The 6,647-nt window shown below is 36.7% G+C and overlaps 1 long non-coding RNA gene across 1 annotated transcript; it reads left to right on the top strand.

Annotated features, from left to right (window-relative positions):
• The first annotated feature begins 3,365 nt into the window (after positions 1 to 3,365).
• On the top strand, positions 3,366 to 6,260 carry LOC138899556 (uncharacterized). Its single transcript, XR_011411258.1, has 2 exons — positions 3,366 to 3,764; positions 6,027 to 6,260. It is a non-coding gene; the product is annotated as an uncharacterized lncRNA (long non-coding RNA).
• The last annotated feature ends 387 nt before the right edge of the window (positions 6,261 to 6,647 follow it).

Genomic DNA, 6,647 nt, shown 5'->3' with positions numbered 1-6,647 from the left:
GCTATCTAACTGTTGACTCAGATAGTGGCTTCCCAAGCCTAGAGATTCAGATAGTTCCAGGGTGAACAAATTCCTTCAGTTGGATCCTCCGATTTTCAAAGGTACCAAGCTCGAGAGGATCCATAGGAATTTACTGATAAGATGCACAAGACTCTCTGTGTTATGCATGCCATTGAGAAGGAATCAATAGAATTGGCCTCCTATCGCTTGAAAGAAGTGGCATATACATGGTATGAATTGTGGGAAGAGTCTCGTGAGGAGAGTAGCCCTCTGGCAAAGTGGAACGAGTTTGCTGATGCTTTTATGGATCATTTCTTGCATGTCGAGGCTAGGGCAACCCATGTCACCGAGTTTTAGAATTTGAAGCAAGGTAATATAAGTGTGTGGGACTACCACCTAAAGTTTGCGGATCTTTGGAAGTATGCTCTCTACATGTTGCCCAATATGGAGGCTAGGGTGCGCCGGTTTGTACAAGGCCTTAGCCCTTTTTGTTATCAACGAGGCCGCTAAAGCTGCATTGAATTCAGATATGACCTATTGGATGATGGTGGTATTTGCTCAAGAGACATGGATCTGGAAGCTGAAAAGCATGATAGAGCGAGATAATAACAAGAAGGCCCGGTCCGTAGGAAACTTTGGTGGTTCTTTCAGTAGTGGTGGTGGAGGAAAGGCAATATACAAGAGAGGGTCATTCAGACCGTCACAGTCAGTTGCTTAGTCTTCAGGTAGTGCACTTCTATCATCTCCCAGTCAGTAATAGTGGGGTCGTCTCAAGCCTAGTTAGGGCAACAAGTAACCTCTTCAGCAGGTTCAGTTAGGTGGGAGATTCCAATCACAGCAAAGGCCCTCTTGCCCTAGGTGTTGGAAGATACACTCGGGAGTCTGCCGCATGAGCCTTCTTATATGCTATGGTTGTGGCCTTAGGGTTCATATTCAGAGTGACTATTTTTTGTCCCATCACAATGCTAGTAGAGGTATGATACAACCGGCCAGTTCAGCAGCTACTATTTCCACAACACCTCATTCGGCTCCCACAAGACGTGGTGCAGCTTGGTGTGGTGCATAGGGTTCAGAAGCTTCTCCAGATGTTGTAACATATATATTGACCATTTAATCTCATGATGTGTATGCTCTTCTAGATCTCGGTTATACATTATTATACGTCACTCCTTATGTTGTTGTGGGATTTGGGATAGAATCGGAATAACTTTGTGAGTCGTTCTCTCTATCTAATCCAGTTGGTGAATTTATTGTGGCCATGTGGGTTTATAGGGATTGTATTGTCACAATGCGTGGTTGAGACATATAAGCTGACCTTATTGAATTGCTAATGATGGACTTTGATGTGATAATAGGGATGGACTAGCTTTACTGATATTTTTCTAAGCTTGATTAACGAACCAGGACCATTAGGTTCGAGTTCCCAGACGAGCGAGTCATTGAGTGGAAAGGGGATGATGGTGTGCCAAAGGGTAGGTTTATTTCTTACCTTAATGCCGCGAGGATGATCATCAAGTGATGTATCTACCATTTGGTCTGACTCACGAACACCGATGTTGAGGCACCGATACTTCAGTCTATACTGGTTGTGAATGAGTTTCCGGAGGTCCTTCCTGATGAACTTCCGGGAGTTCCACCAGATAGGGAGATTGACTTCGAGATTGATGTTTTTCTGGGTACGCAGCCTATATAAATTCTACCATATGGAATGCCTCTGGTAGAATTGAAGGAACTGAAGGAATAGTTGAAAGACTTGCTAGAGAAAGGTTTCATCTGACCGAGTGTGTCATCTTGGGGCGCACCGATTTTCTTTGTTAGGAAGAAAGATGGGTCATTAAGGATGCGCATTGACTATCGGCAGCTCAACAAGGTCACAATCAAGAATAAGTACCCACTACCAATGATAGACGACATGTTTGATTAGTTACACGGTGCTAAGTACTTCCCCAAGATTTAATTAAGGCTGGGGTATCGCCAATTGAATATAAGGGAGAATGATATTCCGATAATAGCTTTTAGGATCTGGTATGGGCAGTTTGAATTTCAGGTGATGTCTTTTGTGTTAGCGAATACTTCGGCAACTTTCATGGATCTTATGAATAAAGTCATCAAGCCTTTCCTCGACCCTTTTGTGATAGTCTTCATTTACGACATCATTTTGTATTCACAAAGTCGAGAGGACTATGTCGATCATCTCAGGGCAGTTTGGCAAATTCTGTATCAACACAAGTAGTATGCGATATTTTCGAAATGTGAGTTTTGGCTCGAGTCTATCGCTTTATTGAATCATATTGTCTCTAGTGAGGGAGTCAAGGTTGATCCTCAGAAGATTGACATAATGAAGAATTGGCCCAGACCTACAACTCCAATAAAGATCCGTAGTTTCTTGGGTTTAGCTGGGTATTACAGGAGTTTTGTGGAGGGTTTTCTTCTCTTGCCTCTCCCTTGACCAAGTTAACATAAAAAGCAGCTAAATTCTAATGGTCAAATGCTTGTAAAAAGAGCATTCAAGAGTTGAATTCAAGATTGACCACGACACTAGTGTTGACCTTACCGGAAGGTGTTGACGACCAATTTTGACCCTCCCCTTCATATAATTAAAAATTTTACGCTTATTGATCAACAATAATGTAATAAGATTATTTTAAAATTATTTGTATCTTTTTTTCTCAATTATAAATAATTTAATAGGTAATAATAAGTATAATAATAATTAATTTATTAAGTATATAATTATATTAATTTAGTTTTTAATAATTACAATTAATTAATTAAGCAAACAATTAGCTTTCATAAGTTAATAGACGAGTATTTTAATTATTTTGATGATTTAAAACTAGTTTATAGTAATTAATTAATAAAACATCAGTTAATTACATTTTATTATGTTTTAAATAAGTTTAAAAATTAATTACAAAAAGTGGAGCTAAAACTTTAAAGTAGGCTATGATTGAGATTGGTAGATTTTGAATTAAAGTGACAATGATTTAAATTAAAATTTTAGCCTAATACCCAATTATTTAGCCCAAAATATTATTCTAAATACACCTGACCCGCCCAAAACACCCGTCCCCTTTGGCAATCCTCGCCACTTCATTTACACCAATCACACCACCCATCAAGACTGTTGATCAAATTCATCAACGGTCCAAACTAATCACAAATTCCTCTTTAATTTTAAATCCATCAGCTCATTTCCAACAGCCCCCGTTTTATCTCCATGTATTATTCCCATTTTATTTTCTAGACAAAAATTATGAGTCGTCGATCCAATGATCCAACGGCCTACATTCGTCCCCTCATTTTAAACTAACTAACCCTCAAAACCAAGAGGACATTTCATCTCATCAGCCGTCCACATTTCCTTTTATTCTCTCTCTTCTCTCATCATCTCAACCAACTGCCGTCCCTAAAACATGCTCAAATCTGTGCAAGATCACAGAAGACAATCCAAACTTCATAATTCCCCCTCCCCCCGGCTAGCCGCGAATCTAGCCGAGAACATTCACATTCCCATCATCCCCATTCAAAATCTCAGAATCCAAAACCCTAGCTTCAAACATGAAAGTTGTAGGACCTCATCATCACGCCTTATTTCTTTTGAATCCGCCATTATAACTTGCATGCATCCTCCAGATTCAGAGGAATCTTGACATAATCATGACATATGACAACCTAGAGGTCAAATGCAGTGACTTCTGGGTATTAGCATTTCCCGGTGGTCCGATGGTCTCAACGCAAAGCCCGGTCATCATTTCGAATAGGTAAAATCCCTATCCTAATTTTCCCTCTGATTTTTCATTTTTTCCCTTTTTGATTTCATCCATGTTCATCATCATCATCTTCCACTGATTTTCAAATCTTGAACGAAACCCTTAAGGCCCAATCATAGGTATAAATAGCCGGCTTTAATGCACTTACCAACACACACAATTACAATAAGAACTCTAGTAATTGCTCTAGAACCAGTTTCCTTTATGTACTCGGTGGATTTCTCTAAACCTCCTTTATTTCTTTCTTTTCTACTCGAGTTTAACTACTGGAAATTGGTTGTGGACCTTGGATCCTAAACGGTTAAGAATGGCTACTTGGTTTGATGCCACGAAGAAGGTCAATAGACCACTGATCTTACTTTAATCAATCAGATTTTCTCTATAGTTTTCTTATGTTGTTTTCATTTGATTATCTAGTATTTTTTGTCAATCTTCTGCCTACTCTCCTTCATGATATTCATTAGTGAAGCATGTAACTTTCAATTATGTCTGCTGCATATATTATTTTTCACTTGACCAATTGATACTTTCCATTAACAATTATGTTTATCTCATATGTTGTTTGTTTTAAGCCAATACATGTTGACCATTGAATCTTGTTTCTCATGTTTATATTATGTGTAGCCATTATTACTTTTGTTGTTAGCCGTTCAAATTCCTACCTTACCTTGTTTAGCTAATTGGAATCTGTCATCAGTATTGTGTGTACCTATCATGTTAGCATATTTGATTGTTTGAAGTCTAGTTGGTAGTAATTCTGTTTATCATTTTATCATAAAATAGAACTTGTACTGAAACTTGAATGATTGTCCTTATTTGTTTAGCAACTCTATTTTGATTAAGGGAATCATGCTTGCAGTTTCTACTAACTGTTTATGTTTAAAGATACCATGCCTAGAATACCTAAAGGCACCACTGATTGAGTATTGTTGGCCGAGGCTATTTGATTTATTAGTTACAAATTCTATCTTTCACCATGTACAATCATGTTGTAGATACCATGTCTGTAGGTTGTACTTTGAGATTAAAATCTAATCATCCTTCCTAGTTTAATAGCTCTGATATCCTCTCTGATTAGCCTGACTTTGCGGAGTTAGTCCCATGTATAAAGTGTTTAGCTTAGGTTTTTTGATGTCCATTGAAGTTTAATTATGAGTTGTACATTTTGTTGATGCATTTTTTTGTCTTCCCTAAGCTGTTTAATTTCTTCAAGATTTCTAGCATTAATGACATAGACTAACTTATTGTAGAAAAACATATATTGATACTGTTCTGACCTTATGAAACAATAGACCTCTGATGAAAACTCAATAAGTGAGTGTATGTGTTTGTTTTTTGCTAACTCCCAAATGATGCCTTTAACTGCCTAAAGTGACATTCTTAAAGTTGAAGTTATCTGTAACATAGCAAGCATGTTATAGAAGTATATAGTTAACCATCTGTTCTTTGTGACTCTCTTGATTTTGTTTGTTTGGAGCAGTCATTCTTAAGAGGGTTGTATAGATTTTATAACATGTGGAATGGTTCTGAATTGATATTTAAGTCTTTGAAAGTGTTAAAAACATTGAGAACTATATGTGATGATATATCCTTACATTATGTATCTTGACAGTGATCACTTACTAAAGATAGTTTCAAACATAATCATGTGCTAGTCCCCTGATCATTTATAGCATTTCACTCAAGTGATTGTTTCAGTTCTTAGAATGATTGTTTGCCAACAAGTTTGGTATTGTCCTAAAACTATTTGTAACTTTGTTTGACTGAGTTCTTGAAATATATATCATGATTAGATAGTTTGAGGTATCATATAGGACTTTATGTGCTTATGATAGTTTTTCTCGTGTGGAATGTTTGGGCTGCCTAGCTAGTTTATTCAAAAGGCTAAGTCAGGGGTTTCTTTTTTATTTAAACCCCTATGGAATAACAAGGTTAAATAGCTGAGGTATCTATTACGGATTTAATTTTACTATCAAGGGACCCTTCCTTGGTACAAGCACTGCTCGGGGTCCAAGAGACCATTGTGAACTCTAAAATGCCAAGGGTTCGTAAGGGATCCTTGTAAGTTCATATGGTTCACTTCAAGCCTACATTCATTGACTTTGATTAATTGTTAGGGGATTAGAAGAAATGAAATTGGGCTTTGCCATATTTATTTTGAATCATGCTAATATTTATTGTTATTATTTTCTGCTTTACATTTATTGGCACATGCTAATTTGTTTTCTTATTTTTCTTTTGCATGAACACTAGGCATGTGGAGTTCATGATGGACTAAGTCTCAAGTTCGAAGAATTAGGCTGCCTCCCTTGTCGTCTGCTGAAGTCTACTGTTTGAATTTGGTTGGGTCTGACTAATTTTCAGCCCAACCCGAAAGTCCAGTCCTTTTCCCTTGCTTAAAGATCATTATTATTGATATCTTGTTCTTTGTAAATGTTACTGTGGAACTAACATTGTATTGTATCACTCTGTTTTGTTGTGATTGTTTACGAGAATCTTAGGAAAATTAAATCTAATAAGGTAAAAGGTAACCCTGACCGAAAAGAATACTCAATTTAATAGTCTTAATAATTTTTTGGAATTTGAACACTCAATTCTAATAAGTTTTCGTTTGTTTAGGTATTTACAGAATTTGAACAGTTTAGATGGAAACAACCTTTTGGGAAAAGTTTTTCAACCAAATCACTTAGGCAAACTTAACATCTAAATTGATTTTGGACAGAAAAGTCGTTGCGCAATGCAAATCAAGATTTGATTTTACAAGAGTTAAATTAACGACTTTTTAAAAACGATTTGATTTATACCAAACAGTCATCAAAAGAAACAAACAAGGTACATTTAACTCAATATATATGAGATGTTAACATAGACACA

Source organism: Nicotiana tomentosiformis, chromosome 9 (assembly GCF_000390325.3).
Source record: "Nicotiana tomentosiformis chromosome 9, ASM39032v3, whole genome shotgun sequence".
Taxonomy (NCBI): domain Eukaryota; kingdom Viridiplantae; phylum Streptophyta; class Magnoliopsida; order Solanales; family Solanaceae; genus Nicotiana; species Nicotiana tomentosiformis.
The sequence above is the reverse complement of the archived record's forward strand: the minus strand, read 5'-3'. Positions and strand labels throughout refer to the sequence as shown.